Source organism: Capra hircus, chromosome 22 (assembly GCF_001704415.2).
Source record: "Capra hircus breed San Clemente chromosome 22, ASM170441v1, whole genome shotgun sequence".
NCBI classification, from domain to species: Eukaryota; Metazoa; Chordata; class Mammalia; order Artiodactyla; family Bovidae; genus Capra; species Capra hircus.
The window spans coordinates 32541859-32566680 of NC_030829.1; the positions used below are offsets into that span (position 1 = coordinate 32541859).

General features: G+C 41.8%; 1 protein-coding gene across 1 annotated transcript in view; it reads left to right on the top strand.

Moving 5' to 3' along the window:
- FAM19A4 (family with sequence similarity 19 member A4, C-C motif chemokine like) overlaps positions 19504–24822 on the top strand; it is a 175668-nt gene continuing 170349 nt past the window's right edge. The window contains exon 1 of the mRNA XM_013973472.2: positions 19504–19625. The gene's annotated coding sequence lies outside the window, so the exon portion shown is untranslated. The remainder of the gene's footprint in view (positions 19626–24822) is intronic.

A 24822-nucleotide genomic window follows, 5' to 3' on the forward strand; every position in this document is an offset into this window, starting at 1 on the left:
CAATGTAGGAGACCCCGGTTTGATCCCAGGGTGGGAAAGATTCTCTGGAGTAGGAAATGGCAACCCACTCCAGGATTCTTGCCTGGAGAATTCCATGGGCAGAGGAGCCTAGTGGGCTACACAGTCCTTGGGGTTGCAAAGAGTAGGACACAACTGAACGACTAACACTTTGAAAAGGGCATTAGAGGGAAAATATAATACGGAAACCAGATTTTTTTAAAAAGTGAGAATAGTTAATTAGAGCACCTGTGTGAGGCTGGGTAAACCCAGAATTACTCTTTAGTAATCACTTCTAATTCTTCAGATTTCTTGAATCCCAGATCAAGGTATGTCCTTGCGGGAGGCTTAAATTCATTCCCTCTAATTTGTGTTCTGCATTCCTTTGAAGGTAGTCATTCTAAGGCTACATAAGGATAACTAATATTTATCCCTATAAATAGTCAGTGTCAGAAAGGTAATCTTTATTTTTGAATCTCTTTATTATGCCACATTGGATTTACAATTAAATAAAGATACAAAATCTACCTGGGATGAAGGGCAGTGAATGTATTTATTTTATTTTAGTGTATTTATTTTAGTGCTTATTTCCTCAAGCTTGTGAGAAAAGTGAAGTGTAAAGATAAGAAATATGACTTTAAAATAAAAAGTCTTTGGGTGGAATCATTTATCATGCCTCTGATACAGATATCCAGCCTTAGATATAAATATTTCAGGATCAAGATGCTTTCATCTCTCTCTGCCTTGCAAGAAGGGAAGATTGGAAACAATCTTCCTTAAAGTAAGCAGCTTTAATGATTGTTTCTAAATCAACTGAACTGTGTTGGGAAAAAAAAAAAAGAAGCTGTATGAATCCTATAATCCCTAGTTTAGTTGTAATGAAATTGTCCAGGCTAAGAAGGGAACAGATGGATTCTGATTAATTTCTACTAAAACCAGCAAGTATCAGCCTCAATATTCTTTATAAACTTATCAGGGTAAATGTTATATAGTCATAAGAGGATGGAGGAAAAAGAGATACGTAAATGAACTTATAAGTGGGTTATGAATAGTTAAGGGGGATATGCTTAAAAACACCATTTTTAGCAACATATCAAAATGGAGATTTCATTTAATCAGGGTTTTCAGAGATCTTTTCAGATTTAATTCCTTAAAAAATAGTTATGTTGTTGTTGTTTGTTTTTCCCAAGAGAGGATTCATGGCTCTAAGTATCCAGCAAAGTGGCCCATTGCATATTATGGGCTTAATTAACAGTAAGAAGAATGCAAACAGGATTTAGAGAGCAGAGAAGTTGTGCCTCAGATTCACCATTTATGATTCCAGGATGATAATTGAAAACAAAGATGAACTTTACCAGGACATAATTTGGAATGAACTTAGATAGTTCAGTTGCCACAGTTCATTAGTTTTATGGTTGATATTTAAGATGCTGAGGGGTACAATCTTAGCTTCCCCTGTCCTTTTTGGGACCTCCTCACTCCTCCGGTCTGTCAAAGGGGATACAAAGAAATCCAGAGGCTTAAGCTTTAAGTCTGGCACCTGCTTGAAACTAGAACTGAAAATTAAAAAGAGGCAAAGCGAATCTGAGGTGGCATTGGTCCCACATTCCCATAAGGTATGAAGTATTTACCTCCAGCAGAAAAATCAATCACTTGGTCTTAGATATTAAAAATCCTTCTGCTGTCTAGCTTTGTCTCCTGCCTGGCATCATTTTATATTGTCCACTTCTCTCCCTGCTGGGCTGTGAGGTGGCCATAGGCTGTGAGCCTTCTAAGGAAATAGAATCCTAACTATAACTTTCAACATTGTCAGTACCTAACTAATGACCGATGACCAACAAAAGGCAATACACATCATCCTCCAAAGACAACACAAAACCAGCTCTAACTTTGCTCTGTAGTTTTAGGAACAGAATGGGATCTTTCTGAGAACATATAGAAAAAAAATCTCTCCTTCACAGCTACTGAGTGATATGTTTACATACAGAAACATGAGGTTTGTTAATAAAGTCTCTGGTGGTTGTGTCATTGGTTGCTGGAATGTGGTGAGTAGTAAATGAATTTGGAATTAATTTGACACTAGATATCCCATTTCTTTGTGTTATTATCTTGTCATCATAGCTGTGACTTAGAAATAGGATCTGCTTAGGGACAAAGACACTAGTTTACTGTAATAAAAGCAGGCTGTTTGGGAAATTTGACCCTAGGATCATGATTTTAACTTGATAGTAGCCTATCTACCAGGAGGAGGCAATGGCACCCGACTCCAGTACTCCTGCCTGAAAAATCCCATAGATGGAGGAGCCTGGTAGGCTGTAGTCCATGGGGTCGCTGAGGGTCGGACATGACTGAGCGACTTCACTTTCACTTTTCACTTTCATGCATTGGAGAAGGAAATGGCAACCCACTCCAGTGTTCTTGCCTGGAGAATCCCAGGGATGGGGGTGCCGGGTGGGCTGCCCTCCATGGGGTCGCACAGAGTCGGACATGACTGAAGTAACTTAGCAGCAACTTAGCAGCAACCTGTCTACCTGGGAGCTTCTGTCCATCTTCTGTCTGCTGGGTCTGTAGGTAGAAGAGACTCCGCCTTCAGAGTCCTGGCAGAAAACGACAATGACCAACTTCTCCATGAAACACAGCAAGCGCCATGCCTGGGGCCTACGAAAATGGAACCCATGAAAATGTTTTAATTTCTTTTAAAACCAAGAGGGAAAAAGTGGCTATAATCCAGCCAGATTATATTCATCTTTATATCAGTGCTGTCATAAACTAAAAAAATAACTGTAATAGTAATTGTAATAGGTTTTTTTTTTTTTTTTTAATGGAGGAAGGATTCACAAAGGTGAAAATGCCAGGGGCCCTTAACTGTCATTGTGTGGACCTGGAAACTGATGACTCTCAAAAATTTTTCACTGAAGAGAACAAGATGCAGAGGGCTGCTTGCAGAGGTGTAGTTTGGATCAAGAAAACTGGCCAGGGAGTGGAGCATTCATGGACTAATAACCTTGAGTTATTAGTAACCGTGATAACCATCAAGGACAAGTAACCATCATCACCCTTGGGCCTGAATTGACGCATTGGCAGGTGGTGACTATTGGCCAAACCCAGCTAGAAGCCAAAGGAAAAAGTAACCCAGAGGTCATTCCACATAGGTCAGCATCATAGGACACAGAGCAGGACAGGAAGAGCAGAAAATAGACCAGAGCTGGGGAGCTGGGGTTGTCAACAAAGAAGAACCAATACTAGGACTCGTATTCCAACCACTTTCTGTCTCAAGAATTTTTAAGTGGATGTAACCTCTGCCTTGGTATAACATTGATAGGATCCATGTGTGAATTATAGGAAAAAGGAACTTATTTTCTGCTTCAGAAAGAAAGAAACAGATTTGAAAGGCTTCTACCCCATCAAGTGACCCCAACCTTTCTTGCTCACTTGCTGTAGCTGGAAGCACCTAACTTTAGGGTTCTCCTCCCTTTGCAGTCAGGGCTCAATCTCCTTTTCCAGTCTAGCGAGGGGGCAGTTTGGAGAAATGGTCAAGGAAAGACTTTTGAATCAGACTGTGCCTGGCCTAGTTTGATGACTGAAGAGCTATCTGACCTCCCTGTGCCACAGTTTCTTTATCTGTAAAAATAGAACACTAGTGATACATGCTTCATAGGGTGGTAGGGAAAATTAAATGAAGTGATAGTAGTATTATGAGCCAAACACACTATTCTGAGTGCTTTATGTATGTTAATTCATTCAACCACACAAAGAAAAGCAGAGATTAAAGCACAAAGAGAGACATTTGTGATGCTATTCTTTGGATTCAGGATATAGCTGTGCTTGAAACTCAGCTGCCCCTGGACTTTTCATATATGTGAATCAACAAATATTCTCTAAATTTGGGGAGGAGTTCTAAGTCACTGAAATGAAATTTTTGGCACTTGCAACCAAAGCAGTTCCAACAAAGTAGATACTGTATACATATGTGTGTGTACCCATAGGGGCTTCTCCGATGGCTCAGCAGGTAAAGGTTATGCCTGCGCTGCAAGAGACATGGGAGACATGGGTTTGATCCCTCAGTTGGGAAGATCCCCTGCAGGAGGAAATGGCAAAACACTCCAGTATTCTTGCCTGGAAAATCCCATGGACAGAGGAGCCTGGTGGGTTACAGTCCAAAGTGTCACAAAGAGTCAAACATGACTGAGTGACTAAGCACACACACACAAATCTATGTATATAGTGTGTTTATATAGACATAAATATGTATTTGTTAGCTGAGTAAATCAAGGAAGAGAAATGATAGAGTTCATGTGCATTGTCTCTAAACTTTGGCAGATGTTGCTCTCAATAATCTTCCATAAGAGAACTGATGAAAATAACCTCCCACTTATTCAGTACCTGTGGTGCCGGGCCATTGTGTGTACCTTATTTGAAATAGTTCTCGTAGGCACTCTATGAGGGCATTATTAAAACCATACCCATTTTATAGAGGAAAATACAAAGCACCAGAGAGCTGAAATAACTTCCTCAAAGTCAATGAGCTGATGGGTTGATTGAGCTAGGATTCAAACCTAAAGCCCTTGCTCTTTTCTCATAAAAGGCTGCCTCCCTGATTTGCATTCAGCATGCAGGGAGGGATGGGTTTGAGCCAGGGTGGTTTTTGCCATCTTCTCTTGTTGCATCAGAGAAGGCGGGGATAACCACAGCACAGGGTAAAGGATAATGGAGTGAGAATTGTGGTGAAGAACAGAGTTCATAATGATAAATGAACACCATGCATCCGCTCTGAAAAGGCAGCTCTCTCTCCTACAGAATAACTGAACCAACAGAGGCTTTCCTCTACCTGTTGCCCACCCTGTGTGTGCATTAACAGCAGAGCTCTCCGTTGTTTATCTCTGCGGCAAACCATCTTACTGTGTTATGTGTTTTGGCAACAATAGAAGAGTCTGAAGCAATACTGGCCCAGATCCAGAAGCTAATTCCTTCCTAATGATTTATATTTGTTAGCAATCTTCCTGCTCTTATTGAAACAAAAAGCCCATCCTAATGGTGGATGGAGATGAGTGGGTGGCTGGGGGGTGGTGGTGGATGGTAGTTCCCAGGCCCAGAGCCTGCAGCCCCTTGGTTCCCCCAGAGTGGCCCTGGGGTAGGGATTGGGGGGCTGATGAATTTTGAAGCCTACTCTGGCAGGCTTCAGCCTCTGAAGGATTCAGTCCTTCTCATGTCCTGCTAATCAGGAATGAAGAATGGAGAAACATCCTCAGATTCCTCCAAGCCCAAGAGATGAGAATCTTGGATTACAAAGGATTGCCTGTCAGACTTGTTCTGATTTTCCTCAGCATCAAATATTTTCTCCTCCTTCTGTATTTCATCGCTTTAAGAGGGTACTCACTATATTTTTCTCTATTATTTTCTCCTAATAATTATTTCCCTCTCTTTCTAATATAAAGCCATTATATTCTAGAGCACTAAAAAAAGAAAATACTCCTAATTCCATCATCTGAAGAGAATAAATTTTAACATTTGTACTGTCTTCCTTTATTTAAAGAAGTTTTTTATTTTCTAGTTAAAAGCTTGTGACTTAAGAGGACAGTGTCCTTTAAGAGGACTCTTTATATTTGGGGTCGCTACTGTATAGTAGATGCTGTGAAATGTTTGCTGAATCTAGCTGATTGAGATGAACACAGGTCCAGCATTGATTTTATCTTGTTAAAATTTTTTTTCCAATTAGTCATCTCAAAGTTGCCTGGAAAGCTCATCAGTCAACGTAGACTGATGAGGAAAGAAGTTTCTTTAGCAACTGAGGTTCCTGCACATCTCAGCCCCCTGGGTCGTTTCTTCTGACTCCTTTCTGTCTGCCTGCTTTTGTTGTTGTTGTTTTTAGAACGTTATTGAGATAGAATTCATATACCATAAAATTCAACTATTTAAAGTGCTTTCAGCTTATTGACAAGAGTTATGCAACCATCACCCCTACTTATTTGTAGAACATTTTCATTCCCTAAAAGGAAACTATCCATTTAGCAGTTACTTGCTATTTCCCATTCCCTCCCATTCCCTGGCTACTGACCTACTTTTTCTTTCTATGATTTACCTGTTCTGAACACTTCAGACAAACAGAATCATACAGTATGTAGACCTTTGTAACTGGCTGGTTTCATTTGATAGTAAACTCAAGCAGTGTTCTAAAGATTCATCTGTGTTATAGCATGTAGCAGTACGTCATTCCTTTTAATTTTGCTCTGCTTGCATTTTCCTATTGACTGTTCACTTTGAGAACTCTCTCCCTAATGGTATGTGTGTGTATACCATATGTGTATAGAAGGTCTCTGCTACTTGATACTTGCCTTCTTTACCCAGGCAGTGTCACATGTAATATATCCCTTTGCTCCAGACTCCAAGGATCAAGTAACAACCATCTTAGAGTTTGCTAGCCTGTAAGAAACTCTGTTTATTCCAAGTTTATGTAACGTACATTTACACACTTACATGTCTAACTATTGCTGCTGTTGTTGAGTTGCTAAGTCTTGTCCGACTCTCTGTGACCTCATGGATTGCAGCACACTAGACTTCCCTATCCTCCACTATCTCCCACAGTTTGTTCAAGTTCATGGTCATTGAGTTGATGATGCTATCAATCTAGTCAGTGCTAGTTGGTCTGTTAGAAAGCAAGTATGTTGGAAGGTAGCAGTCTTAGAGAGAGAGAGACTGGCACATACAGAACAGTTCCCTAGGACTAGATAGGCAATCAGGAAATGTAAAATAAAATTTATAGATGAATCTGTTGAATTTTGTTTTAAAAAAAATTATGAACTTGCAAGAGTTTAATTAGCTGGAGGAAGGATTGGCGTCAACCAAATTTTAGAAAATGGAAAAGTTATATGATGTTCTAAATTGTGCTCATTTTCTAGGTATTACTAGAACCAGAGAAATTGGTTCAAGGTTTACCTGAAGCTTTAAAGTCTAGTTGTCAAATCAGTGAGTGTCAGTTACCTCAACAGATGCCACCAATTGGTATCACTTAATATTAATGGTGAAAGTGAAGTGAAAGTCGCTCAGTCGTGTCCAACTTTTTGTAACCCCCATACACTATACAGTCCATGGACTTCTCCAGGCCAGAATACTGGAGTGGGTAGCCTTTTTCTTCTCCAGGGGGTCTTTCCAACCCAGGAGTCAAACCCACATTTCCCACATTGCAGGCAGATTCTTTACCAGTTGAGCCACCAGGGAAGCCCAAGAATCCTGGAGTGGGTAGCCTATCCCTTTTCCAGTGGATCTTCCTGACCCAGGAATTGAACTGGGGTTTCCTGCATTGCAGGCGGATTCTTTACCGACTGAGCTACTAGGGAAGCCCAGTGTTAGTGGTAGTGAAGTGCATCTCTGTAATGGTGGGATAATTCTTCCTTGGAAGTTCTGTCTCTGAATACAATTGAATTGTTTTCGTTTCATATTTCAGAGGTCTCAGATATTTCTGTTATCTAATCAGCTCATTGCCTTTTTCCTCTGCATATTATTAAGGCATTCATTAGCCTTCAGTGGCACTGCAGAAGTTGGCTTTGGTTTAAAATTGTGCCCATGGTAGAAGGAATGTTTCTACAAACCACTTAAAACATTATTAAGCTGTACTCTTTTTCCCCCTCAGAATTTGTTTAATCTCATTAGACCTAAAAAATGGCTAAGCAGTGGGTAGCATTTTCATTTTTTTGGTGAATCAAAACATGAAAAAGAATGCAAGCATTAAGAAGTAATGAACATTGGATGCACTCTGTATTCTAACTGTTTCGAGTTATAGCAATATAAAATACTTAGATGTCATTATCTCAGATACTTATGATGGGGTTGTTTTTCCTCGATAAGAAATTAATCGGTCATAAATCTGTGTTAGAGTATAAATGAAAGTAAAAACAGACTGTACCAGCATAATTTGGCTTCAGGGATAAAAAGGAAGCAGATGTTGGAATTAGCATCTTTAAATATTATCCCTCTAAGTCAACACTGTGAGATGAGATTGGTTGTGAAATTTTGCATGGAAAGTGGTAGATTCAGTCATCCACAGTCTCATGGCCTTGACTATGTTTTGGGACCTCTGGAATCCACTGTACTCAGAGACAGAACTCATAATCAAGAATTATCCTAATGTCCGCGTGATCCCAAAATTGCACTTTATCCGTGAATGCGGGACATACTGATCTTCTCTGGATTATTTCAGTTTTGGCTGTTTACGTGTTGCCACTGTGAGCAGTAATAAAATCCCAGGGCTCAGGTGATACAGTGTTGCTCAGTATTGCCTTGGGCAAGTCATTTAACTTCCATGAATATTAGTTTTCATGTCAGTAAAAAGGAACAGTTGGAAGCTGCCTTGCATACTGTAGAAAGATAACAGCACCAGTGGAATAAGGTGTATTTGAAATCAGCAAATTATAACTTCAACCAGTGCAGAAGTACGTTATACAGATGTAGCCCTCCAGTATCATTTTCCCTGTCCAGAACATTCCTTAGGAATTTATCCTAAGAAGACAAAGGAATATATGAAGATGTTCATCAGAGCGTTACCAGTGATGGTGAAATAGTAGGAGTGATCTAAATGCCCAGAAAAAGGGGGTGGCTAATTAGATTATATTATGAGCATGTTAAGGATGCTATCTATACTTCTAAGAAAATCCATGTTAAAAAAAAAGTGCCAATTACAAAACCTATGGTAATATGGCCTTACCTTTGGGTTATGTGGAAATACATATATGTGTATGAAACATTGTGTGTAGACAGAACTTGAACAATAATGATTTCTGAGTGCATAGCATATAGATAATTTTAGGGATCGGTGATTTTTTGTATTCTTACAATTTTCTGTATAAAGAACAAATGACTTTTTTAATTGAAAAGATATGTATGTGGAATCTCTCTCTTTCTCTCCCTCCTTCATTGGTTTTCAACCAGGAGTGATTTCTCTCCTCTTCCCTAGTAGAGTTTTGGCAATGTCTGGACTTATTTTTGGCGGTCAAAGCTAGGAGGTACTACCTGCATCTAGTAACCGGAGGCCAAGATTCCTGTTCAACATCCTACAGTGGAGTAACCCCCACAACAAAGAATTTTCCAGCCAAAATGCCAACAACAACAAGATTGAGGAACCCTTTGAATTTCTATTCTAGGTCAGACGTCTGGTCAACCTCACACAACTCAGGGGCAGCTGTCCCCAGTGGTGTCTCTCGGTAACACTCACCCTCATCTGACTTTCTTTTTAAACTATCTTCTCTTCCATCCAGCCTATGGAATCTGTACCTCATTTGAAAACCAGAGGGAAGGCTATTTTTTCCCCAGTCTATTGTTCAGAGTATGCTGTGGCTTTTTGATATTCAAAACCCTGGCTTTGGAGGCTCAGAAACCCTTTCAAAGCTATTATGTCTGGCATGGGTTTCAGCGGCATGTTTTGAAACTCACAAGCTATGGTTTTGACTCTTTGTTCTCCAAGTTTTGCTTTGGTATATTTTTCTCTAGGGTTGTAAGCATATTGTCTAGCTGCCTGAATTTGTTATGGGTGAGGATGGAGAGTCATAGATGATAAGGAAGCAAAGGGAATATTTTAAAAATCATCTCAGCACATTTATTTATTCCTCAAAATTTATGTCACAGTGTGCTAATAACCTTACAAAATAAAGCGCTGACATGACGAATTATAATTTATTTTGTGTCTCTTAAAAAAAAATCTTATTAAAATGCTAGAATAGCCCAAATTTACCAGGGGCAAAATCAACTTGGTGTGCAAGCTTGTTTATCAAGATAGGGTGGAAGAATGGCCTTAGATGTCTCCATATTCAACCTGACACCCAGTCCTTGATATTCTGCTTCGTTCTCTGCCGTTCTGGCCCTTTAGGCCTGGGCTAATTTGCAAGGTTTGTTTAGAAATTCATGTGTAAAAGCGAGATTGTCTTGAATTTTTCAGACTGGACAAAATGTGAGGATGAAGCCACTTAAAAGTCCTTCAAAACAAACTGTTTGAAGTCCTTGTCATCTTATGGTGCCTAGAAGCAAGATCACTGCTATCTCCCCCAAATCTGCCTCAGTTTCTCTTTTTCTGATAAAGTACAGAGCATGCGGAATGTTGAGCACAGGGAGTACCCACAAGGTGAGCTGATGACTTACTCTCTACCTGTGACCCTTCACTTGGTGGCCTCACTCCCTTCCATGGCTTTTAAGAAATTGTCATTATTATTTTGGCTGTGCTGGGTCTTAGTTGTGGGGCAAAGGCTTGTCATTGCAGTGGCTTCTCTTGTTGTGGAGCATGGATCCTAGGGCACATGGGCTCAGTAGTTGTAGGTCCCGGGCTCTAGAGTACAGACTCAATAATTGTGGCACTCGGGCTTAGTTGCCTCATGGCATGTGGGATCTTCCTGGACCAGGGATCAAAGCCATGTCCTCTGCATTCACAGGTGGATTCTTTACCACTGAACCACTGGGGAAGTCCCCGTCTGTGGCTTTCATGAGTATCACTTGGAGTCCAAGTAGATGACTGCCAAATCCAGGTGTCCAGGCCAGCTCTTTGCCTGCTGCTCAAGGTTGTGAAGCAACTTGGAGCAGTGCTAAACATTCTCAACTCAGATACTTTCTAGACTGACAAATCACATTAAAAAAAAATCCAATAGTTCCTATGAACTTCAGGTTTTCATCTTTAAAATGGAGAGAATAGAGACTTTCTAATGGAGTTGCTATAATGAAGAAATGAGATTGAGTGAGTAAAGGCACCAAGTGCGTTAGCCAGTTCTTACCTCATACCACAAAATTTCCACGCACTGGCGTTCACAGTGAACTGAGAAGCGCAACACCTTTCTGAGGTGATGTGGTCTCAGAGTCAGTGTTTCACCCTGATCTCCAGTTTCTGTAGGCTGGCTTCTTTATAACTTCAGGGCACATTGCCTATAATTGTCTGTCACGTCATTTAGTTCAACTGCCCCAGCTAAAGACTCAGTCTGTTGGGCTCCCATTTTCAAATTTCAGGGAAAAAGCCTGTAGGCCCATGCTCCTTTTCTAGCCAAGCCACGCAAGTCAGATGGATGGCTAGTTCTTGGTTTAGGAGTCTGGACTAATCTATAATAATTAACTGTTGTTATATGGGTCAGTCCACCAAGGCATTGGACAGGGCAGATTCCTGCTTGGACATTAGTTTTTATTATCCTCTATTGGAGGAATTTATAATACGATTAAGGTGGGAGTGCTATCTTCTCTGCTCAAACTGGGCATGTAGATGAGCTTATGAAACGAGTGGGACAAGATTCCTTCAATTAGAAGCCGAAAAAGACTTCTTGTTGTGTTTAGAGTCATTTGGCTGGAAAAATATGGTGAGAACTGTTGAAGGACTTCTCCCCTACATTTGGAAAGACGCCTCCTTTTGGTTGGAAAGAATGATGTCAACTCGTGCAAAAACAAACAAAAACCAAAGTGAAGAAATGGGGAAGACACAGGAACAAATTCATGCACTCTGTGAGCATGTGTGTGTACTCAGTCATGTTTGATCTGTTGTGACCACATGGACAGTAGCCCACCATGTCCTCTGTCTGTGAATTTTACAGGCAAGAACACTGGAGTAGGTAGCCATGTCCTCCTCCAGGGAATCTTCCTGGCCCAGAGATTGAACCCCTGTCTCCTGTATCTCCTGCAGTGGCAGGTGGATTCTTTATCGCTGTGCCCTCCCTTGAGTGCTAGTATCCAATAACGCTTCTGCAATGTCTTAGTTATGTAAAGAGGCAGTTCCCCCTTTCACCCTATTGTCAGTTTGTGTTGAGTTTCTGTCACTTGCAATTAAGGGTTCTGGCTAGTATGGTTTCTCTGAAGGGGTTATTTGGCAGGCAGGCAAATGTCCAGTCCTTTACTTTCTTGAAATCCATGGGATTTGAGGTCTGATAGATTAGGCTTCCCTGGTGGGTAAGTCTCTGATCAAGAGTCAAATGTCAGATGTCCAAGTGAAGCCCTTTAAATCCTGCTTTAACATTCATGACATTTTACTAAATAATGTTCTTTTAAGGTAGAGGTAAAATCTCGTCCAAAAATTAAAGTCAACTGGCATGTGGTTTTTGTTGCATGTATTGAAATAGGGCAGATACAAAGAAAGTTGGAATAAAACCCAATGCTTACTTTCCTGCCTTGCCCCAGACTGCACTAGAGCTCAAGGAGAGTAAAAGGGACAGATAAGTACTGGAAATGTAATCATTGTTTCCACTGTGAGTTTGCTACAGTAACAATTTGCATGATACAAACTCAGCATGCTTCCAACCTAAGCTCCGGACATACTTGACCATCTTTGATTCTTCACCACCATCCTCCTCTAGATTTAGTCTTTTCAGAAGAAGCTGAATTGGTAAACGGGGAAGGAAGAGATTCTTAGAACACGTCATTGCTCGGTATATTGTGGGATGGCTGCCTCTAAGAGTTACAGAGTTAGAAAGGGAGAACATGAACTCGCGGTGGAGCATAAAGGAGACTTTATTGTTGCTCTGTCTCTCTGTTGTGTCCAGCTCTTTGCAAAACCATGGCCTGCAGCACGCCAGGCTTCCCTGCCCTTCACCATCTCCTGGAGCTTGGTCAAACTCATGTCCATTGAGTCAATGATGTCATCCAACCATCTTGTCCTCTGTTCTCCCCTTCTCCTCTTGCCTTCAATCTTCCCCAGCATCAGGGTCTTTTCCAATGACTATAAAACCTGTATTTCCTGATAATATCATTCTCATCAGTCTATCATTGATCAAGCATTTCTGCTAACAGAATCACTCCTATTTCTACAAACGTCACCTCTCGTCCTGGTTTTCTTGGGTCTCGCCCTCTTGATTTTTACCGAATGCCTAAATTACTGTTATCATAATCTTTTCTTCAACTGGAATCACCTTTTAATTTAACCTCATTATAAATAACAATTTTCATGAAAATCACAGATTTGGTACTATCATTTATCCATTTTCATAATATACATTAAAAAAAGTTACAGATACTAAAAGAAACCTTCCATATTTTAGCTCAAATTATTGTGTACACCATCTTTGGAATGGAAGCCACATTTTAGAAGAAAACTGGCTTATTGTTTCTGTTATTGCCTGTATATGTTACAGATATGGAAGGGATGACAGAAGCTTTATACCTTGATATCATTAGTAGACTTCATAAAGACACTTGTTAGAGAGTCTAGCTGAAAATAAGGGAATTCTGATGGAGCAGGGAAGTTAGAAACAATAATTTCTTGTTTGTTATGTTTCTCTCCTGCTAAACTGGCAGCCCTGTGAGGACTGAGTCTGTGGCTATTTTGTTCACTGATGTATCTGAGCAGGTAGCAGAGAGCCTATCATGTAGTAGAAACTCAGTAAATATTTGTTGGGGAAAGAAAGTGTAAACTGAATGACAGACTCCATCAGGTCATCGTGGTATTCTTTTGTTAAGGTTTTTGAGGTCAGGGATTATGAATGTCCTTTTTTTTTTTTTTTTAAGAAAAGTGAAAGTGAAAGTCGCTCAGTCGTGTCCGACTCTTTGGGACCCCTGTGGACTGTAGCCTATTACGCTTCTCTGTCCATGGGATTTTCCAGGCAAGAATACTGGAGTGGGTTGCCATTTCCTTCTCCAGGGGATCCTCCTGACCCAGGGATGGAACCCGGGTCTCCTGCTTTGCAGGCAGACTCTTTACCCCTGAGCCACCACCTTTTTTAAAAAAAATATGTATTTATTTGGCTGTATGGGATTTATTTAGTTGTGGCACGCAGGATCTTTAGTTGTGACATGGCAACTCTTAGCTGGCAGCATGTAGGATAGAGTTCCCTAACCAGGGATCTGTCCCGGGCCCCTTGCATTGGAGCATGGAGTCTTCGCAGCGGGACCAGCAGATAAGTCCCATGGGTGTCTTTTAAACAGCATCTTGAGTGTCTGGTACAATGTCTAGCACACATGCAAAGATGCAAATAATTTTTTGTTGTTGTTATGTGAAGGTGTGTTTAGTCTAAGTCTGTTAAGTTGTGATACAACAGAAATAGAATCACATATCTTAAATAGCATCACATATCACATTTTAAGCTTTTCATTTTTTCCATTTTTGGTTGATTTAGGAAAATTTTCAAATTAGATTTGGAACATGTTTTTAATTGTGGTTAAATACACATAAAGTGAAATTTATTCACCACCATTTTTAAGGGCATAGTTGGGTGACGTTAACTCCCTTCACACTGGTGCGCAGCCATCTCCTCCATCCGTCCCCACACACTTCTCTTCTTGCAGAGCTGAAACTCTGTACCCATTAAACACTAACTCTCTGTTCTCCCCACCACCTCTCCACCCCATCCTACTTTCTGTTTCTATAAGTTTGGCTGCTCTGTGTACCTCACACACAAGACATTATACAGCTCTTGTCTTTTTGTTAGTGGTTTATGTCACTTAGCGTAATCTCCTCAAGGTTCATCCTTGTAGCTTGTGTAGCGATTTCCTTCCCTTTAAAGGCTGGGTGACACTACATGGTATATCTGTGCTACGTTTTATTTATCCATTCATGGACACTACTTGGGTTGCTTCTCCCTATTGTGCATAATGCTGATGTAAACACGGAGACACAAATACATCTTTGACAAACAAAGCCTTATATTAATTAATAAAAGAATCAATGAAAAAATGAATTAAGGAATGACAGCAGCAGTCTTCTGCGTCGCTAAGGAGGAGTATGACCCTGCTGGGAGATGCTGGATGGAAGGGACAAGAAGAGAGGGTCCCAGAAGGAGCCTTATTTCTCTGGTGATTTTCCCTGAGGCTGGTCCTACTTGGAACAAGCTCATAGTGTTCCATGCACCAGCTCTTGTGCGATCTCTGAAAATGCCTTCCCACTGTGGTTTTATAAATCCTTCTTATGCTGATTTGCTCCGAAGTGCTGTGCTTTTCCAGGGCATAAATTACTGAAGCAATTGTGCTCAGCAAAGGGAAAGATAGGGAGACCCATCTGAGCCGTCCAAAGTGAAGACCAGACACCTTGTCTGAGTTCCAGCAGTTCAGAGCAAGCCTGACCACGCCATCCCAGGCAGGAAGTCATGCAACTGCCAGAAGGGCCGCCCGTTTCCTTAGTGTGGCAGGGGAATCGAGGATCCAAGGAGGCGTACCTCTCATCTCTTTACCTCTGCAAGTTCCCCAGGCTTTCTCACTGACCAGGACTGGGAATGGAAAGCAATTCACAAAGACCAGCTGAAGCCATTTTTAGGTCTTCACTCTCAGGCAAGAGGATCTGTTAGTAACTGTGGAAAGAGACTCAGAGCTAGCATCACACATAGCATTGGGTCTGGCAGGGGGCACGATGTTCCCTGTGAGTTGAGTGAGGGGAGGGACTCCCTTTGTGCTCGGGATCTGTCAGCGTGTGTGATACGGATGTCTGTCGAAGTAGACTGATGTCTAAGAAGCTTGACTCCCATTTCCTCAGAGGATGCTGAAAAACAGACAGGCTGAAAACAAAAAGTGTATCTGTCATTTCATTTATCAAAGTTCTTGCAGTTCCTGGTTTGAAGCAAGGGTAAGCAAAGCAAATATCTGGTTAGAAAAGTGAACTTGAAAGCTTGAGGGCTGGCGTGTAAAAAAAAAAGTTAGAAAACAGTGCTATGAAAATCTTACAGACAAAAGCAAAAGAATAGACAAATGCTTTTTGCTTTCTTCTCACCCACCCTAGTGCAAGCCTTCTAGGGAAAGAGACCAGCTTGAGCTCTAAGTCTGCCATTTAATAGTGGTTTCAGCCCTGGGCCTATTACTTCATTTTTCTGAGCCCCAGTTTTCTCATTTGTGAAGAGGATGTCATAGACTTTCCCTTGTAGGGTGGTGGGGATAATAATCCATGAGATGTGCTTAGCAGAGTGAGCCACACACAAGCCTCTGATTAATATTAGCTGTTACTCTTATTAGCCTCCTAAGTAAAAATTGCCTTCAAAGTACATGAGCATTACAAAAGCCGAAAACCGAAGCTTCCCTTGATAATCAGAGGATTTTATAAATAGGCCTTGTAGAGTCGGAATGTTATTTTGAAGGCACAGTCACTCATCAGCGTATTGATTAAGCACTAGGACATTCCCCAGTTGTATTCTGGATGTTATACAAATGAGGAAGATAAACACAGCATCCTCGTCATGTGATGTCACTACCTGCAAACACAGAGGCACATCCTGGGATGTTTTGTGAGAGTGTGTGAGCATCTAAAACCCTGTTGGCATGACCTCCCCAGGTTTTTACAGAAGAAAATAAACACCTTGGCCCCATTTTTATGAGAAAGACATTGATTTTGTACATCCTCAAAGGGTGCAGCGTGGGTAGCAAAGAGAGAAAGGAAGGGTGTGAAGAAATGGATGGCAAGGATATTTCCTTACAAGAGGAGTTGTGGATTTCCCTAGTGGTCACAGGTTAAGAGTCTGCCTGCCAATGCAGGGGACATGGGTTTGATTCTTTTCGGGAAAGATCCCACATGCCCCAGAGCGACTAAGCCCGTGTCACAACTACTGAGCCAGTGCTCCACAACGAGAGAAATGAATGCAATGAGAAGCCCGGCACTGCAACCAGAGAGTAGCCCCTGCTTGCTGCAACTAGAGAAAGCCCGAGCCCAGTAATGAAGAGCCAGTGCAGCCAAAACTAAAAATAAATTCAAAAAGAGATGAGCAATTGTTATCTCCGCCTGGACCTGTTTTTGCCAGATCTTTGCTTGGATGGTCTTCTGTTATGGAAGTCTTTGTTGCAGGTGTCACCCCCTCATAGGACTCTTCCCTGGGTAGCCATTGGAAATTAAACCCATCCCCCCCCCATCCCTTTATTCCTGTAGCCTTACTGCCTTTTCTTTTAAGCATTTATTCTGGTCTGAAATTAGCTTGTTTATATGTTTGTTGATTTGTTTACCATTTAACTTTCTCCATAATGATGTCACCTGAGAGCAGGGACCACATCTGTCTTATTTGTATCTCACAGCCTGACATATACTAGGCATTTGATAAATAGATGAGAAATGATTGAATAATTGGGACACCTTTGGCTTTAAAACATAATTTGTCTTTTCTTTTGGTGATTTGCTTGGTAAATCTCACCTCAGATCATTTTGGCTTCTTGCTATATTACACAAAAGGCATCATCGGTCATTAGAAATTTATCACGAGTCACTTAAACTTTAGCATCATACCTTAGAAATATACTTTTGTTAGTTTTTTAGTCCTGCTGTAACAAAGTGCTACATTGGGTAGCCAAATAGTTGTGAAGGTAGTCATTTGAGATCAAGAAGTTGGTCAAGTTGGTTCCCTCTGGGGGCTCAAAGCAGAATAGTCTGTTCCACGCTTCTCTCTTCTGCTGGAGGTTTGTCCGCAATCTTTGGCATTGCTTGCCTTATAAAATCATCATCCCGTCTCTGTGTTCACCTTCACCTGATGGTGCTTTCTTTTGTGTCTTTCTCCAAATTTCCCCATTTTATAAGGACACTAGTCATATTGTCTTACCTAATCACTTCATTTTAATTTGATTACTTTTGTAAAGAACTTTCTCCAAGTAAGGTTGCATTCCAAGGTACTGGGGGTTAGGACATTAGTGTATGAAACCCGTAACAATCCTGAGTACCCAGGATGGAAAAATATGATAGTGGGTTGAGCCACATAAAATTGTTTATGTGTTTTTCTCTACCAGGATGAGAAAATTTCAGTTCAGGGAAACTTGGACATATGAAATACAGGAGGGCTTAAATAAACACACAGACCCATGCCAGAACCGTGCTCAGCACACCTGGTTAGCTTAGTGCTCAGTCGATCAGTATTTGGTGATTGAATGGCTGTAGAGTTCTTCAAAATGACTCCCACCCTCAGCTCTTCTAAGTCTTTGTCCCCATATTACCATCTCAGTGAAAACTAGCCTGATTCCTACATTTTAAATCATGACCTCTTGGTGCTCACTTCCCTTTCTGCACTTCATTTCTCTCTGTTGCACACTTTCTACCATACTCTGTACTTCACTTATGTGTGATGTTTATTGCTGTCTCCCCTCAGTAGAAGTTAAGCTGTATGAGGGCAGAAATTTTTACCTTTCATTTACTTCTGTTATGTCTGTATATACCAGCACCAGACCCAGAGTATGCCATCAGTTCCACTGACTGACTGACTGAATGAATGTCATCAGGAGCACTCTGGCATCTCTTGGCATGTAGTTTCAGGTTTTCCTTGGATCTGCCCTTGACCTTCATAGAATCTCAGTGCTGAGCAACTCCTCAGAGATAAGTTTCTGTCTCTGATACTTGAATTCCCTTTTAGACTGCTGACAACTTGGTAATAATCTTGGCTTACAGAGCCCCCAACTCTGAGAGTAAAAGGACAAAGGATTGAAAAGGTTAAATGATACATAAAATAATATGGCATGATGGGTGTCTCGTAGAACAAAGGAATAGGGGGCAGAGGCAGGAGGCTTGTAGTGGCACAAGCAGTAGGCTCAGAGAAGGGCAAATATAATCTGTGTACATCTGGGGCAAAATGATGCATAATGATCACTGCAGAGTGAAAGGACCAGAGGATGATAAGGCAAACCAATGACAGTGAACAGCACAGTGATATAGAACAGTACTCCTCAAACGTTATTCAGATACCAGTCACCTGGGGATCTTGTTAAAATGAAGATGCTGTTTCGGGGTGGGGTCTGAAAGTCTTCATTCTTAACAAGTTCTCAGGGGATGCGTCTCTGGGATTGCACTTTGAATATCAAAGAACATGGATTCTGCAACCAGACTTCCAAGGTTCAAATTACACAGGGACCACTGATTAACTGTGTGATCTTCAGGAAATTATGTAATGTCTCTGTTTTTTGGTGTATAAAATGAAGATCAGATGAGGTATTCTCTGTAAAATGAATACTATGTAAGTATTAAGTCACGGATTATGACTGTTACTTGGGGACGGGAGAAGGAAGAGGATTTGGTGTGGGGTTCCAGGCAAAGAAGCCTTAGCGGTACTTTCATGATGTTTTAAAATAAAGTGTTCAGGTGATCGCTGTGCAGATTTCCCTCCTTTTCCTTGCAAGCAAGTTACCAAAGAAGGTGGATTAATTATGTATGTGCTATGCTCAGGGCTGTTAAGGAAAACTGCAAGCTGCCTTGGGTCCTCCGATGGAGAAACCATGTAGGGGGATTGTTTCAGCTGGTAGCTGAGCCCTAAATGCTGTCTGATGCAGGGCTCCACGAGGCGCTCAGCTCTTCAGAAGGAAGAGCTTTCCCTAGCACCTGCTGAGTGATGACCACAGCGAGGCGCTAGGGAGAGGCGCGCGGAGTCCGATGCTGGGAGCACCCGGACGGAGCGAGAGTGCAGGCCGGGTAGAGGGCCGACCCACGTGGACCACCAGGCGGGGCGGGGGCGGGGGCAGCCAACCAGCCTGGCCAATCACCGTGACCCGCGGTGGCCCTGCCCTCCCCGTGGGCTTGCTAGCCTGGCTCTGCTGCACTGCTGGCTGCGCGCCGCCCTGGACGGGGCGCACCGAGACTGTTGCCAGACCCCAGGAGTGGAGTCGCAGCTGCTGCTTCCGCAGACGTTTGTTCTCCAGATGCAGTTTCGGACTTGTCTTCGGAGAGACTTGGGAGTTTCCTTTCAGAGCGAGCCTGCGGAGGTGATGGGCCTCTGTGGGGATGTCTGCTGGGAGGCGGCACGGTGAGCGTCCTCTGGTTCGGGTGCGGAGGGAAATCGGTGTGTCGCTCTGCACGCGCAGTTTCAGACTTGGCTGCCGGCTTTAGCTGAGTGAGGAAGGATGAAAGGGCAAGGAGGAGGATGGGGTTGAGACCCTTTGCTCACGGTCTGTCTCCTGGGCAGCAGCTGCCTCTCGGGCGATACCGACTTGCCTCCTCCCGCTCATCCTGGCGCTCTGGACTGCGGGAGTGACCTCCTGTGCGGAGGCTGCCGTGCACCCCGAAGTTGGAAACCGCGATAAGAAGCGGGGTGTGTGTGGCACGCTTCCAACTTCAGGGTTTGTGTCTGTCACTCAGAGATCCCGAGGGTGCTCCTTGAATGGCTGAGAGGTCACTTGATGGATTGGTATGTAGAGGCAGAGGGCGAACTGACCGCGAGTCCTTGTTTTGAAAAAGTCTGAGCCGGTATCTTTACAGGAGCTTGAAGGAGGGAGCGGGTTAGCCTACAGCTGATTTCCTGCTTGCCCGGCTCTTGCTGGGAGGACGCTGTGTGATCCGGGGCGCAACTTGCAGCTGTGAGCGCGAAGCTTCCCACGCGAGGGGAGAAGTGGAGCGGGTCTAGAAGTACCGTCCCTTCCCACCTTAGGTATCTAGCATTTGTCCACCAAGCCGGCGTGCTTAGATTTCTTCCCGTCTTTTTCGGTTTCGTCCGCTGTTGCTTCCTTTGCTCTGTCAGTTAGCCCCTGGAAGGGAGGGCATCCTTAACCTTAAGCCATGTTCTCTTTCCTCGGGGACGATGAAGTGGAAAGCCTGATAATCTGCACCTAGGGAGACAACCCAGGCCAGACACGGTGCTACTGGTGCGTTTTTCTCCTGAATCAGCGTCGCTTAACGTTTGGGAGCTCCACAGACCCCCGTGAGAACCTTAGCTAAGCTATGAAGCAACTCCTCAGCCAGATGTGCATACACGAGTTCATGGTTACTCGCTGAAACCTACCCCTGTGCCCATCCCCCACATAGGATTTTAGGACCCCCTTGAGGAAGTGTCTGTATCCGTGTACTCGGTTCCTCTTTAACTTTTCAACCGCCGTCCCTCCGAGATGGGCAAGGTTGATGTGATGTGACAAGTGACCCTGGAGCGTGGGAACAGAGACGTTCAAAGCCCTGGTCTGATTCTTTCTGTAATATCCGTGGTTTGGGGATTCAGCAACCTAAAGCCCATAGCTGCAGACCCATATGCCCAAATTGGTCTACGATGATGTTCAGCTTCCTGGTCAGACTTGCCCTCCTTCCAGGTCACTTGCTGAGGGACAGTGAGTTTGTGTGTCTGAGTCCTGTTCAGGCAGGACCCGGGTTTCAAAGCAAACAGAAAAAGGCTAAAATAATTTAAGAACATCCATTTCCTGATATGGATGTTCCTGTGTTTTGCACTCAGTCATTTAAGGACAGATGTGTGACTTGCAGAATTCTTCAACAGCTCACTGTGGGTTTTACAGTGAGGAGCATTTCTGCTGTTTGTGGTTGTAAATCAGTGTGTAAGCCTAGCACTGCCTTTGGACTGGAAACACAGATCTTAATAAGGAGGAGTGAGAGCAGTTTTCAGAATCATTACGACTAATGATGACTTATGTACTCCCAAACTGACCGTGTGAGTGGACATTGCTCATTTGTGCAAAAAGCTTTCTTTATCTGTGTAGGCATTTCTTGATCAATATTCTCATGTCCAAAAAATGGATTTCAAGATTTTCTTCCTCAGTTCTTCTATCTCATTTTTCAGCTTTGGACGACCTTGTTCTCTTCCCTCTGTGCCATCTTAACTCCCCTTTGACACTTTGAAATGTATTATAAGGTTGTAAGTCATGATTTGACGTGGCCAGTTTTCCCTGTTAAAAGATAAGAAAATTGTCCTTACCAGGTAAGCAGTGGCTGCCAGCTCACTTATTTTTGAATGGCTAATTTGTGTTTTCTTCTCCCACAAACATGCACACAAAAACCCTACAAATATCTCAACTTGATTACTGAATAGTTTTTCACTTGAGGGAACTTTTCCATACATCTGGTTCTAGAATTTTCTGAAGTCACTTAAATTTCAATATTCATTTTTTGACTCCTTTTAGAGATGTGTTTTGTTTGATGACCTAGTTCCATTTAGTCACACACAGACACAGAGATTCTTTGTCCCCTTACCTACTTTTCAGTGGCACATAGCCTTTCTCTAATAGCTGCTTTTATTATCTGCACAGTTCATTTGTTGGTACACTTAATATAATACTGTTATGTAAATGATGTGTTGGTGTATACGGTATGTATATGGTATTAAAACTGCATTCAATGGAGATTAACCCTTGGGTATGACATCATCACCAGCCAATCCTCTATCTGATTTGAACATGCATTGACAAAAGTTAAATTATCATATTCAGCAAGGGTTTCTATATTGCCTGTGATGAATCAGAGAAAGAGGGAAGTGCTTTGGTTCTTCCTAACTCTCAATTAGCTGCCCAGTTGGAGAGTTTTGGGGATTTCTACACTAAGAAGCTTAGCTTAATAATAAAATTCTCAGATTGCAGTTTTATAGATCTCTTTAGAATTTGCATAAGTACATTTTCCCCCTTTTGCTTTCTTCTTTGGAAATTTTTCACCCTGCATTTTGGCTCTGTTTCTTTACTGATGGAGAGACATCATAGTAAATGGACTAAGCTTTTGATTTTTTTGTTTCTTTGAAATAGGTGGAACATCTAGGTGATGGACTCACTTGTTTGCGTACATGTGTGCTTTTCATCAAGTGTTGGGTATGAATCTGCTAGGGTTACCAGTGTACCTACAAATCTCACAGTCAATCATAAATGACTGGGAGATCAAATAGTGTTCTTCATTCTGTCAAACAGATTCAGGATTGAGGGTAGGGGGACAGGCAATAGAAAAAGATGTCTATGAAGGGGTGAAGGGGTTGGTGAAACAATTTTGTCTACCTTAATGACATCATAATTATTTGTTTTGAAAACACTATTAGAAAAAGTTCAGATCCTTCCTAGGCAGCCCTTACTTATATAGGCTTGAATGGGTGTGAGGAATTTGGTTTTACAATAATAGCCAACTCATTTTGTGAACTCTGGCAACCCGCTGCTCACAGCGTAAAATTAACTTTGGCTTCCCATGTTTTTAGTATCTATTGAAAAAAATAAAAGTAACTCTTCTGTTTTGCAGTAGCCATTTAAGTTAAATCTACTTTCCTCCATAAAGTCAGTTAAGAAGGTTCTTGGGTTTTATTTTTAACATAAATTTAACTGTGCAGTGTGGTTTAAGGGGAGAGTCAAAGGCAAGCAGAAGTTTGAATCGGAAAAGTATCTCAGAGTTCCTTTTTCCAGAAGATCAAAAGTAGGAGATGTTGTGACTTGGATCCACTGTGGGCTTAGACCCCCGAATCCTTACTCCTAGCCCACTGTGCTTTCTGGTGAAAATCTGCAGGGAATGGCATTAGTAATGTGCTAGGACCCACATTTTAGCTCTCTGTGGAAGGAGGACCACATCCACTTCTCCCATTATTGAGTCTTAGTTAGAGCATTATGTTTGTTGAACCGGACTCAGAGATTTGATAACTATATGCAGCAGTTAGCTTGGGTCACTTCCTGGTAGCTTAGTATTGTAATTGTAAAAGAGACATTTAACTGAGAGGTGATGGTGGAGGAGGAGTGGGTAAGGTGACTCAATTTGGACCTGAGCGCGGGGAAAGACGAGGATGATAAAACGATGCTGAGGCATCACTTCAGGTCTAAGAACTCAGGACATTTATTTATTGTGTGATAATCTCTTCCTTCATACTTTGTGCTTTCTAGTTGCTGTGCAGCCAAACCAATAATTTGGAATAATACTCTTTTTTAAGTATGATCATGAATATTGATAATGGCATCTTACCTTTGTTGAACACTTGGTGTGTACCAGGTATAGGGTTAATAAATGCCTTTCTCTGTATGGATTGAACTACTGATTTTCAAAGGTCATTCATGTAAAACCGCATTGACTCTTTCTTTGGCATTCTTTTTAATTCAAAAGATGTCAGGATCATACAGTAGCAAGTTATTAGCATGAGCATAAATAATTTTCATTCAGAAATACAGTAGCATCAGATATTAGGGAATTCTTGTTAATACAATGCCAAATAAAAGTAACATGGTGTATTTAGAAAGACACTAAAGATGTGGCTCATTTGTTTTATTTTAAGAGATTATTCGTATTATTATTAGTACAGAAGAGTAGCATAATCCCTTTTAGAAAGAGGAAGATATGTTTATATTTCTTATAAAGAGAGAACAATGGGATTCTTTTAAAATAAAAGTACGCATTGCAGAAAACATAGTTTATGTTGCCTTTGTTAGTACTGTAAGTTCATTCCAAGCTAGATACCAGTGAAACATTTCTGCGGGATTTCAGTTGTCTTAACTAAAAGTGGAACTGTCAAAATCTAGCATTGCTTTTATTGTTAGTTTTTTGATGACCATTAATTATGTCTGCTTGAATTCTCTTAGGTTTACATCTATGTTGTGTATCCTTAAGTTTTCTCTGAAAATTTATGGTTTTATTCCTTTATTCAATTTAATATTATCCTGTGCTTTAATGAATCAGTAAAATATTGGCATGTCCTTGTTATAACAAAGGCGCTTCCTTCTCCATCATCTAAAACCTCAGACTGTAGACATAGCTCCTGAGATAATCAAGGAAGGTTTCCAGCAAGGAAGAAACTGAAATCGTCTAGGGCAGTGGTTCTCAACTAGGGGGCAGTTTTGCCCCCTCAGGGCCATTTGGCCATGTCTGGAGTCACCTTTGGTGTTCCACATTGGGCTGGGGTTATGTGGGTATCTAGTAAGTAGAGGCCACAGATACTGCTCAACTTCCTATAATGCACAACATGGCCTCTACAGCAGAGAACACTCTAGCCCGAAATGTCAAGAGTGCTGAGGTTGAGAAACCCTGCTGAAGTACAATTTTCTGGGCCCAGTGTTTTGAAATGGCTTATCCAGTGTCCCCAGCTCCCTGTTTCTGGCAGGGAACCTAGATCTCTAAATGCAAACCCAGGATTCTTTTAATCACACTAGGCTTCTGTTTTGTACAGTTCTCTCTCTGTTTCTCTCTAACACATCTATAAAGATAATACATGTTTGGGGTAGAAAATTTACATACTGTAGAAGGGTATAAAATGGAAAGAGAAAGGAACCCAATTTTGC